A 12697-nucleotide genomic window follows, 5' to 3' on the forward strand; every position below is an offset into this window, starting at 1 on the left:
CCACATTCCTTGGCAGCAAATTCCACTGTCGAACAGCTCTTACTGTCAATGAGAAGAGAAGAACCTCATGAGAAGAGAAGACTCCCTGGAAAAGACCCTGATGTTGGGAAAGATGGAGGGCACAAGGAGAAGGGGACGACAGAGGACGAGATGGTTGGATAGTGTCTTCGAAGCTACAAACATGAGTCTGACCAAACTGCGGGAGGCAGTGGACGACAGAAGTGACTGGCGTGCTCTGGTTCATGGGGTCACGAAGAGTCGGACACGACTAAACGACTAAACAACAACAACAATATCATGCACCAGTGACCTCCAGCACAGACTACTGCAATGTGCTCTACATGGAGCACATTGAAGACAGTCTAAAAGTTGCAGTTAGGGCAGAATGCAATTCCTAGATTGGTGAGTGGGGTATCCTGATGGGACCATGTGTTGGTACTGCCACCGGGCGCTGCACAGTTGGTGCTCATCCATATTTCCACTTGTCTCATGCCTAGAAAGCATGGGTCCAGACGGTTTTCAGCTTGCCATTGCTTTCTAGGCCGAGGTCTGAGTGGTTTTCTATTTGTCCTGCCACTTTCCCTAGGAAAACCCACTCTTTAGTGCTGAGTCAGAGCAAACATCAATCCATGTAAAACCCAATCCATATTTGCTCCGATTCACTGGCAAAGATCAGGTTTCCCTGGGGGAAAGCAGAGGGCATAACCAGAAGTCTGTATAAGCCCTTGGTGCTGCACAGCAAGTCTTTTTTTATGGCAGTTCCCTATTTATGGAATACCCTTCCTGGCAACATGTGCTTCTCTCCCCCTTTGTTAACATTCAGAATGAATTTTAAAACATTCCTGTTCACCCAGGCATTTGATCGCTGAAATATACCATCCCTAGTAACCTTAAACTTATTACCTATGGGAATATTTAAATTTTTTATTAATTATTTATTTCTTAAAAATTGATTGTTAAAAACCTCAAAGCAGATTTCAAAAAGGTAAAACAATAAAATCAAGAAAAAGCTATGCCCATACTTAGAAGCATGCACAAGTTAAAATACTAAAACAGATAAAAACTACCTCAGTCTTCATCTGGGTAGGCTTATCTAAACGTGAATGTTTTTAGGAGGCGAGAAGAGTACAGTGACGGTGCCTCCTTTATATCAATAGGCAAGGAGTTCCAAAGTGTAGGTGCTGTTACACTAAATTACTGGGTTCATACAAATGCAAAACATATATTATGTGGCACCTCTTGTAGTGCCAATTCTGCCAATGGAAGCGGTTGAGTGGGCACATGTGGGGTAAGATGATCTCATAGGTACACGAGTCTCAAGTTGGTAAGTGCTTTATATGCTAATAGTAACACCCTGAACCTGGCCTAGTAGCAAATCAGCAACCAGTGCAGATCTCTAAGCGCAGGTGTTATGCTAACAAGGCCTCACTCCTGTCAGCAACTGCACTAACTGCAGCTTCTAGTTCAAGCACGAAGGAAGCCCCACATAGAGAACATTGCAGTATTCCAGTCTTGAAGCAACCAGTGTCTCAACTGTTGTGATACGGCTCCCCCTATCCAAGAATGGCCATAGCTGTCAAACCAGTCACAGTTGTTAAAATGCTCTCACTACCCGAGCCTCAGTGACAGCTGAATCTAGAAGTACCCTCAGACTACAAACTTGCTCATTCAGGAGGAGTGCAACCACATCCAGGGTAGGCAACTGGCAATTTCTCAGACAAGACAGCTTCTCACCCACAATGCCTCCGTCTTGCCAGGGTTCAAGCTCAGCTTGTTTTTCCTAATTTTGTTTTGTTTTAAAAAATGTGTATTCTTGGGCTGTTTTATTGTGTGCTACCCTGGACTCCTTTGGGAGGAAGAATGGGATAGAAATTTTAAGGACTGAATCGATAAAAAATACATAAAACACATATCTCCTTAGCTCAGCTACATCATGTGCATTCAAACCATGCCTTGCTACCTTTAAAATTATACCGAGGAGGGCCTGTTAGTAAGCTGTGGCCATTTATTTACAAAGGGTTTTGTATAGTTTCAGTAACCTTACACTGTAACTGACATTTCACTTGCTTCAGATTATTTATTCTGTTTCTGCGAGTCACAGATAGCAGAAAGGGGCAATACAAGGCAGTGAATTTACACTCCTGGCCACTGGAAATATCGTTCAGTAGTTCCTCCAGCTTCTGACATTTCACCATGCATTGCTCATGCATTCTGAAGCAAACCTTAAGGACTAGAAAGCCCCACACTGCTTTGAAACAAAAGCCTCCCTTTCAGAAAGCCAAATTCTACAATCAGTTCCACATTGTGCAGCTTTTCTGTGCTCCCACAGAATCAAAGCATACACAAGCCCTGAATTCAGGTAACTGGCTGACTTAAAGTTGCTCTGGAACAAACGTTCAGTTATGTGCCTCTATCAAATGGGGAAAGTAGCATTGTTATCTCTTAAGGAACATTTGTGTGTATCTGATACACCCTTTCAGCAAAACAAACGCACGAAATACTTTAGAACAATGTCCTACAAGTTGGTTGATGAGGTCAAATGTAACGAGTTTGTCAAGCTTCCTAACTACTTGTGAGCACAGCCAGTCCTAGGCAGAGATGTCCTCCTGAGATACATCAAAATATTGCTATGGATGTACAGTGCATGCTCAGGTAGCAGCTATGCAGGCACACCTTTTTTGCAGGTATGCCATTATAAGCATTAACATTTTTAAAGGACTCTTCTTTCAGGAAGGAAGTTAAGCTGAGAATTAGTTCCCCTTTCATTCAGCCTGAAGTAAGAATCTTGTGTAATGTGAAAACCCTATCCTCAGAAATCAAACCAATATATAATGATTTTTGCATTTCCCAGGGTCAAAACAACCATCACCTACCCTAGCTAACTATTAGTAAAGACATATGAAGCCCTGATAAATTTTCTTAATTTCAGTAAAGTTATCTTCAGCTTTCTTTGTAATTACTATAGTTGTTTCACCTGAGCAGAATTAGCCTAATTGCCCTAAATTTTGCTTTAGAATAAATTCAGTGGCAGCTTGGAAATTTTATTTTAAGAAAACTAGGTTTCACTTGGAGCAAAAGAAAATAAAGCAGCTTTTCTATAACACCTTAAAAAGTAAAAGGAGCCAAGGCACCACAACCAAGAAGGCTGTGCTTCAGAATATCACTTCTGAAGTAGGGCATGCATTATTATGGAGCAGCATGCAATCTCTGTCTACCTAAAGATCATATTGTATATGCACTAGCAAGGGCTGGTCCATCATGCTGCATTTATTTTTCCACTTGCTCATCTCTCAAAACAAGACAACATATAGGCCCTAATATTCTCCTAATTTATATATGTAGAAGGCAATGGAAATTATCTATCATATCCAGAGTTATAACCCTTTTGATTTTATGAGGATGAACAGAGATTTATTATTTCAGAGAACCCTGTAGTTCTATCCAGCTGAAGTGAGTATCACAAATGGAAAATGAAATCTTCCACTCTAAGAAATCAGAGTTGTTATCCCCAAACACCAAGGAACCACAAGCCAGTGTCTTCCCATATTTCCACTCCAGGAATTTTTATATGTGCATTATATTTAAGTTACTACCTTGGTACCCCTTCACTTCCAAAGTTATACAACACGTAAATCCATCACACAACGAAAACAGCTGTAAGGACTGATAACCCCTTTTATTACAAAAAAAGAGAAGCTAAGGAATCCAAAGTCACAAAACTCACAATAAAATCACACTAATTGTACACATTCCTCTGATGAAAGAACACATTAAAAATCCTATCATTAGGCTGCTCTATAAATCATGAATTGGCTAAAAAAAGGCTATGTGTCAGGAAGGTGACACACAGCAACTAGCCCATGAAGTTATGCATTCATCTGTGCCATTATTACATGTAAGCTTAAGTCATCTGTATGTAAAAGATGCACAAAGCAAGCCACTGTCATATACTTATACATGGACATCGTTCTGCACATAACACTACAGCTCTGGAGTTGCAATGTGCTTATGCAATGAAAACTGGAAGGATTAGGATGCATGAACATAATTCTTAGAGTAGACTAAAAGTCCCAAGGGTGGGCTTATGTACTTATAAAGGAGTTTTGAGAAGTGCACATGCAACAAGCAAATTCTGAAGGACCTCTCTACTGCCTGTACTCAAAAAATATAGTCCTTTTTAGGCATGAGGGGTATTTACAGCACATACACCTCTAGCTAAATCACTTAGCAATCTGCATGACAGTAATACTGAAAGACAAATTGCTGAGGGTGCTGCTGACTGCATTCATCACCAGCCCAGTGGAACCTTGCTTACCATGGCTTGTAGATGTAAATCAGGAGTAGCCATTGTGGTGCTCTCCAGATGTTATTGGACTGCAACTCCAAACAGCTTCAGTCAACATGGCTAATAGTTAGGAATGAGGGAGTTGTAGCCCAACATCATCTGGAGTGCATCACATTGGTTACTCCTGACATAGATGGATGCAGGCAATAATATCAAGTTGCTGAAACACAGCCATATGGATCAGAAGCCTTTTGGGTGGGTGAATTGAAGTTCTTCAGGATTTGTACAGGAAATTAGTTAACTGAATGCAAAGATGCTATCCCTCCTTTAAATCAACCTATCAAGAAACAAACACAATGTAAATTTATCTAAGCTAGAACCCTGTCACACAACTGGATGGCCAGGAGTGGCATCATACATGCACATATCTAAGTAGTAAGACAAACTGCACATAAATCACAATATTCTGTCCCTCATCCCTAAGCTAACGTGCTCAGAGCTTTGGTGGGTTGGAAGTGGGGTGGGAAAGAGAATCAACCAATCAACATCCTGGGGAATGAGACCCCTTGCCAGCTGGCTGCGCCATCAGTTAGGAAAGAGTGCCAAAAATATGGCTAGAATGGGTGTCACTTTAGCTTTCCTCCCTAGGTCCCCCACCGGTACTGCTGCTTTCTCACTCACCTGCTAAATACTTGGGGCTTGTTCTTTTTCTGATGCCTCCTGCTCAGGATGATGAATTCACTTCAGGAAATATTTTGAAACACCTTCTCTCCAAGATGCACACATGCACACGTTCTATCATAGACAATAACCTAAACTGAACTACTGCTGGCCAAAATTCCCATTCAGGGGCTGCCAGTTTTCCCTAACAGCCTATTCTGGCTACATTTCAACCCCACCCACCAAAACAAGACCTTCCTCTTCATTTGCCACCCTTATTTTCCTCTCCCATCACCTTAATTCTCTTCTCTCTCTCTCTCTCTCTCTCTCTCTCTCTCTCTCTCTCTCTTCTTTCTCCGCTTGTCGTTTCCCCCCCAATCTTGTTTCTATAGAAACGAGATTAGCAGAGGGGGGAATAAAACAGCCCCATGTGACTCAGATTCCAACAGTAAAGAATCTCTCTCTCTCTCTCTCTCTCTCACACACACACACGCACACACACACACACACTGGTGTTTTACATAACAAGTCATTGTACAGGGATTTTAAAAAAGAGAGTGGTGATGGTGAGAAAAAGAGGCAGCAGGGAGTTGTAGAGTCAACAGCAACCCATACTTCATCATTTCAGGATGGGTCTGTAAGGTAAAAGCAGCTACATCTTAACTTCTCAAACAATTTCAATATCCTTCAAATGAAGCTACAATCCAGTTTTGCTTAAATTATCAACTAAATCAATCCCATTCCCTGATGTGATGTACTGGGAGTGTAAACTGTCTCACTCATTTGCAGGTCCTGCACACCAGTGCCCTAGTCTCAGCTTCTATATTTTGTTGTGCAACTGTGAGAAACAATCAGGGGAAGGGACATGTGTTGGGAGGGAGACACAGAGAGGGCAACATGGGCCAACTAAAGAGACTTGGTGGACCATATGTGGACCAGATTACTGGGTAACATGGCTATAACCCATTATCACGAGATAACTTGAAGCTATTCAGTTTCTTAACATTTCCCTAGCTATGAAGACTAGTTACTAATCATTGACCCATTTTACAAGTAGGAAAAGTTGGTAGAAAACTGAGGTAATAAACTACATACGATTTTAAGTGTCTTTCCACCCACCCATTTATGTGTGGGTTACATTCTGCCCCCCCTCCCCCGCTCATAAGCAAAAATCGTGTAAGGGAGGAACACTTTCTAAACACCTTTTAAACACCCTCTCTGCTGCTCTCTTTCTCCCACTCTCTCTCCAATCCAGACCAAAAATACTGTATCTAAAAATATTCACAACTAGAATTGAAGTTCATGGGCTGGCTGGAGCATGCGCGGAAAAGTGGCTGCTGCTGCTGCTGCTGCTGTGCTACCACATGCATCAGCTGTTAGGCGGAGAGGCTGAGCAGCCTAAACAAAGCCCTGCTCTACCTCCGGTCTCTTTGGGATTACCTCCACCCACTCTTTGGGCTCCTGGGAGGTTCTCCTTATGAGTCACGAGGACTCTCCAACTATCTCCTGTAATTTCCTGTTTTGAATGTATCTATTTATTTCCCGGCACCGTGTATATACGTGGCCATGCAAGAGTCAATCATGTGTAAGTGGAGTGTCTGTATTATATACCCTCCAAGCGTCCTGATTTTCCAAGAACAAGTCCTGGAATTACAAAAGCCATCCTGGCTTCTGATCCCATTGCCTCTCCATGGCTGCCACTGCCGGTAGGAAATGCTCTGCCTGGGGGTGGGGGTGGGGTATTTCCAGGTTTTTGAAAGTCTAGGTACAAGTGTTGACTGTGATCACCTCTATTTATATGCTTGTTGACACTCAAAGAACTCTTAGTGAGATGGCCCTTGTAGAAGCCATGTTGGTTCTGCTTCAGTGAGACATGGTGTATCTAGAAACATTACCTGTTTGTTCGAACTGGATGCATTGACCTTGTCTATATGAGGACAATTGAAATCACCCATTACTACCACACTTCTTTCTTTGGATGCCACCTTGATTTCATTGTTCATGTCAATATCACCCATTTTCAATCTCGATAGCACCGTGGGTGTTTTGGTCAGGGAGGGGAGATAGTAAGTCGCCAATACTAAATTACTCTGTAGACACAAGACAAAGTAATTCTGCCCCATTTGGGATTTCTAATTTGTTGAGCTCTATTTCCTCTTTGATGTATGGAGCCATAACACTTCCCTTATAACCTTCTCTGTCCTTCTTATAGAGTACGTATTCAGAGAGAACTGTCTTCCACTGGTTTTCTCGATTCCCTCAAGCTTCCGTTCCACCCACTATATCTATGCTTTCCTCTAAGATCAAGCACTCTAGCTCACTTACTTTGGCTCAGAGGTTTTATGTATAGAAACACCCATACTTGTTAACTCTTTCCAAAAGTATTTGGCACATGTGTTTTACCCTACAGTGCTTTGGCCTCTTTGAATCTCTATTGCTAGACTCCATGGGTCGGTCCCCCTCCCCCAGATGCTTGCAGGCTCACTGTGGATAGGCCCGCAAGCCATGTGCTTTTATTTCTACTGTGCACCTGTGGCACTAGTGCATACTTACATCAAACAAATCTGATCCTTACAATTTATGTTGAGCTCAGACTGCACTTCCCCGCCTTCAGATCTGCTTGCACATGTCTCTATTCATTGCATTGTAATGCTTGCCATATAGCATGACAAATTGAGATTAAACTGTATCTACACCAATGCATTCACTATGCTATTAACCTGTAAATCAGTGGTTTTAGGAATCTATAACACAGAATCAGAGGGTTGGAAGGGGACTTGGAAGTTATCTAATTCTCATAATGCAATGCAGGACCCAACTACAGCATTAGTATGTTTTCTCCTCTCTCCCATATGGATGCTCTTTAGACACAGTTATGTTATGTGCATAGGACTTGGTAGACAGTGACTTGTCTACAATGTGATGGGCCCATCCTGAAAGCTCCTTAGAGAAACAGGAAGCAGCAAAAACAGTAAGTGTAAAATAGCAGTAGCATCAGCTTCTTCTGCAGATCCTCCACCAGAAACATAAATTTCATTTTCACAAAAAGAATGGCAGAAATTGGTCTAGTGCAGAGAATACTGAGGATAAATGTACAAGATGCTGGATCAATCAGGTTTTGAGCCAAAATTTCTGTTGTATTATCTGTGTGTAGCAGGGAGGATTGTTCTGCATATGGGGTGAACTTGAAAGAGTGCATTTTGGAAGAGAACGTTGTTTAAGCTTCATGGTTCTATTTCAATTTTAGCAAATATCAGCACCAACCCTAATTTGAGATGGGCTAAAAATGTAAAGGTAAAGGAGCCCTGGATGGTTAAATCGAGTCAAAGGCAACTATGGGGTGCGGCACTCATCTCGCTTTTCAGGGATGGAGCCAGTGTTTGTCCACAGACAGCTTTCCGGGTTATGTGGCCAGCATAACTAAATCGCTTCTGAACTACTTCTGGCGAAACTGACCAGTGTGACGAAAGCAAAGTGCATGGAAACACATTTACCTTCCCGCCGCAATGGTACCTATTTATCCACTTGCACTAGTATGCTTTTGAACTGATAAATTGGCTGAAGCTTGAAGAGAGCAACAGGAGCTCATGGATTCAAACTGCCAACCTTCTGATTGGCAAGCCCAAGAGGCTCAGTGATTTAGACCACAGCGCCACCCGTGTCCCTGGATTAGAGATGGGAAATATATTTGAAGATATATGGAAAATTCACTGTGGACAATGTGAATCAAAACTTCATAATGTATAACTAGAATACACTGCAATGCAGACACCCCTTCAGTGTTCCAGAAACAGCAGGAGTTGGATGTTGCAAGAATACACACAGGTACTGCACCTGGTGTAGCCAGGTAATTTTAAACTGTGAACTTACTGGACTTATGGGCATGTATTTCTCTTCTCCACCATCCCAATACTATGTTTTACAACTGCTTCTATATTCCTCATGCAAAGGGACAAAAATGCTTGCTAATCCCAATTTTTAAAGGAACAAATAGGGCTGAAATACATCCAGATTTTCCCAGATATTATCGGGATTTCAAAGGTGGAATTGATATCCAGGGGGAATTTCCAAAAGGCGGCACTTTGTCCTGGATCTTAGGCAAGTCAAACGAAAAATCACTTTGGGGGGCATTTTTGGGGTGTCCTGGTTTTTACTTTTTCACATTTTAAATTCCCTTAAACTCATTTAAAATCACTTTGAATGGGCTCTGCCCTGATGGTAAACACATTTACTGTATTTTGAAATAAGAACCGTTTTTACGTAGAAAATGTTTTTTTTAAAATAATAATATAAATAAAATGAGCTCAGCATCTGTAACAGTGTATATGCCTGGATAATAAGGAATAAAGAATACAGTGATGACCAGCATCAGACCCATTGGCTAGGCACTGATACTGGGCATTTTTGCCCCTGCACATATTTTCTACCACTCTCTAGCTAGTCATTCGAGGAGCTGTGGACTTCAGTCCCAAGGTCCAGCCCTACCTATCAGCAAAATTACTCTTTTAACAGAGAGTTACAATTAACAGCCCTGTGGATATGGTCTATTTTTAAGTGCAGGCACAGAATTCTAAAGCAGAGCCAAGGGGGGTAGGTTGCTGTGGGTTACCTTCATGGGGAACCTAACAAAGGTATTGGAGCAGTTCTTGAGACTTACTGGCAAGCTGGTTTTAACCAAGGGGAAAAATCGACTTTGATATGTGAAAATATGATGTCTTCTACTAAATCAGGGTCTTGTTAATTGTGTCTGCTCTGACACAATGGCAGCTTTACAAGAACTTAGGCAGAGAGGTCTTTCTCATGTCTCATCTTTTGGTTCCTTAAGTGCTGAGAATTGAAACTTGTGACCTTAAAATGCAAAGCAAGTGTTCCAATAGTTAAATGCAAAAAAGGATAGGAAATTGGCTTCCAAAGCAAGCTACACTTAAAAAACAAAAAACAGTTCAGCCTGAAGCCAGCCCCAAAGTTCTGGCTAGTTTTGTAGTGCAAAAAGAATCATCATAATTTCTGATGGTTTTGGAACAAAATTTTGCAAACAAAAATATATTAGAGTTTTTTTAATCAACATATGTAATATTTCATATAGTTGTAGGAAAAAATGGCAGATTGTCATTCTGACACCAGAAAAAAGCAACCCAAACATCATGTTGCAGTTAAATTGGCTTTTAAAATGGGGACAGCTTTGGAAAACAAACAAGACAGAAATTTGTGGTGTGAATATGAGTATTCCTGTTCTTTTTATTTTATTTTATCTGAGATCAGATGAGTTGTACCCACTGCTGTCTAGAACACTCTGGAATGTTTAAAGGTTTGCACATTTCAGAGAAATAGAGGAATGTCGTGGGACTGACTGTAAGCTACTATTGTGTTGTTGCCAGCTCCGTTTTCTCATTGTTGAGGAAATATGTTTGTATCTACCCATTTAACAGAAAGCTAACCAAACAGCTCTATAAAGACAACCTTTTACAAAGGTTTCTCTCGTTGATAATTGGAAAATAGCAGTGAACATCAAGATATAGCTGATGGTGCTAGGCTGAAAAATATAACACCTTTGACAACACTGAATGCTAAAAAAATAGAAAAGAAGTAGAATACTAGCATTTCCTGAATTACAGGCGGTTCCCCACTTATGCAGGGGTTACGTTCCGGTGCCCCACGCACATAAGTGAAAATCGTGTAAGCGGGGAGCACCTTCTTAACACCTTTTAAATGCCCTTTCTGCCACTCTCCCTCAAGCCCAGACCAAAATACTGTATCTAAAAATATCCACATCTAAAACTGAAGCTCTGGGGCTGGCTGGAGGCTGGAGGATGTATGGAAAAGCAGCTGCTGCTTCTGTGCTACAGCATGCACCAGCTGTTAGGCGGGGAGGTTGAGCAGCCTAAACAAAGCCCCCTGCGCCTCCAGTCTCTTCTCCACCCTCACTGAAATTCTCTTTGGGCTCCTGGGAGGGTCTCTTCAAGAGCTATGAAGATTCTCCAGCTCTCTTCCTCAATTTCCTGGTATGAACTAAATTATTTAATTATTTCCTGGAGCTGCATATGAGTCACTTGCACACAAGTGGGAGCTGTATTGCTGGACCACTGTTTACCACCTAGACTCTGCCAGAAGGTACCTGAGCACTAGACTTTTTGCCATCTTTTTGCTGCCCTATTTGTCCATATTGCTAAGATTATTTCTCTTGTGACTACCCACCTTATTTCTGCCTGCAGGAGAACACAGAGAAGCGCCTCTGGTGGTTATCTCAGGACATGGGTAAAGAAAGCAAGTAAAATACAGTAGTTGAAAGCTGACATGTGTTGTAATCAGCTTTTTAGCTTATTGCTCATTTTTATTGTTTCTGAATGCTTTAAAAACTTTTTTTTAACAGCTTATACCAACACTTTCATTGTTTTATTCTTTTTGAAAACTGCTTTGAGGTGGTTGTTGTTTTAACACTCAAACAACTTTTACAGTGTATTAAACACACAAATTGTATATACATATGGGAAGAGGAATTTCCCTACATGCAGACTGAAGCAGTACAGTTCATTCTACCAGCTCAAGACTGCACCACCACAGAATCACTGCGCTGCATGAGTAGATCTAACCTAGGAGACACAACTTGGAACATTAACACTAAGGTAGGAAAAGACTTTGGCTCTGTACTTTGGCCCAGGATTTTGTACAATGCTTGAGAAACACAATAATGAAACTTATTCTTGCTTTGAAACATAAATCACTGTTGTCATTGTTTGAAACATAAATCACTGCTGTTGTTGTAAACGTAAATTACCGTTGTTGTTATTGTTGTTGTTAAGAAGAAGAAGAAGAAGATTTATATACCCCATCCTTCCTCCCAAAATGAGAATGATTTTACATTTCTTCTGAAAATCATGAGAATGATTTTACATTTCTTCTGAAAATCAGTACTGAGGAAGGCAGACACATCTCACTAGAGAGGGCAGTCCACAAACAGGGAACTGCAACTAAAAAGACCATGTGACAGATCAACCCTAACCAGGCAGTCCCAACGGCAGTGTCATCTACAAGGCCTTGGATCATAGGGGTCCAAGATGGTTGATACTGGATGAAATGCAGGATGATGTGGGTTACAGAATGCAACAACTTGGCTAAAAGAAGAGTGGTATGCACTAGGAAATATAAATTAAATTATAGAAATAAAAATTATGTAGAACTCCCATATATGGAGAGCACAGAGCAGCCAAATAAAGATAAGAGAAGTAGAAAACAGTGCCTGTTGGTGTAAATTTTCCACTTGGTACATTTTCTCAATTAACATGTCTATTCTGTTGAAGAATATATAGTTTGTTGTCAAGACCCTGTTTCTCAAGAAACATAAGAAGCAATGAGAAAGGATAGTGAGCCTGTTAGCTGCTATAGCAAGAAACCTGGAACCAACTGAATAACTGGCAACTCCAAAGAGTCCTAATGATTTAGCTCCATTCCCCATCTCCCCGGAATGCGCAACGTATGCTGCTTCCATTGTGTATGCTAGAGTTCATGCAAATGTGAGCCAGGAACGACTGGGCTGGACATAATGCACTGAACTTTAGAAAAAGAATAATTGTAGTTTAGACTTTTGGCATTGTGAGGCATTTTTCCGAAGATCACTGCTCTTACCACCACCCCCCCCCGGCAACACCATTTCCCCCGATAAACGGCAGCTAGAGAAAGACCGAACAACATACCACGAAGATTCAATATTCTGCCAGATGATGTGGGTCCCTTCTGAAATCAGTAGCAAAGTTA

General features: G+C 41.3%; 1 protein-coding gene across 10 annotated transcripts in view; it reads right to left on the reverse strand.

The window, feature by feature from the left end:
• Positions 1–12697, reverse strand: part of LOC308463499 (ankyrin repeat and fibronectin type-III domain-containing protein 1-like) — a 366925-nt gene that overhangs the window by 81408 nt on the left and 272820 nt on the right. Inside the window, exon 1 of one of the 10 annotated variants that reach the window (XM_080981928.1) lies at positions 4967–5281. The exons of 8 other annotated variants lie outside the window; for them this stretch is intronic. The gene's annotated coding sequence lies outside the window, so the exon portion shown is untranslated. Of the gene's footprint in view, positions 1–4966; positions 5282–12697 lie in introns of those variants that run through there. One more of the 10 variants, XM_080981927.1, reaches the window with a different exon arrangement.

This window comes from Podarcis pityusensis (genome assembly GCF_964106645.2).
Source record: "Podarcis pityusensis genome assembly, chromosome: 14".
NCBI lineage: Eukaryota > Metazoa > Chordata > Lepidosauria > Squamata > Lacertidae > Podarcis > Podarcis pityusensis.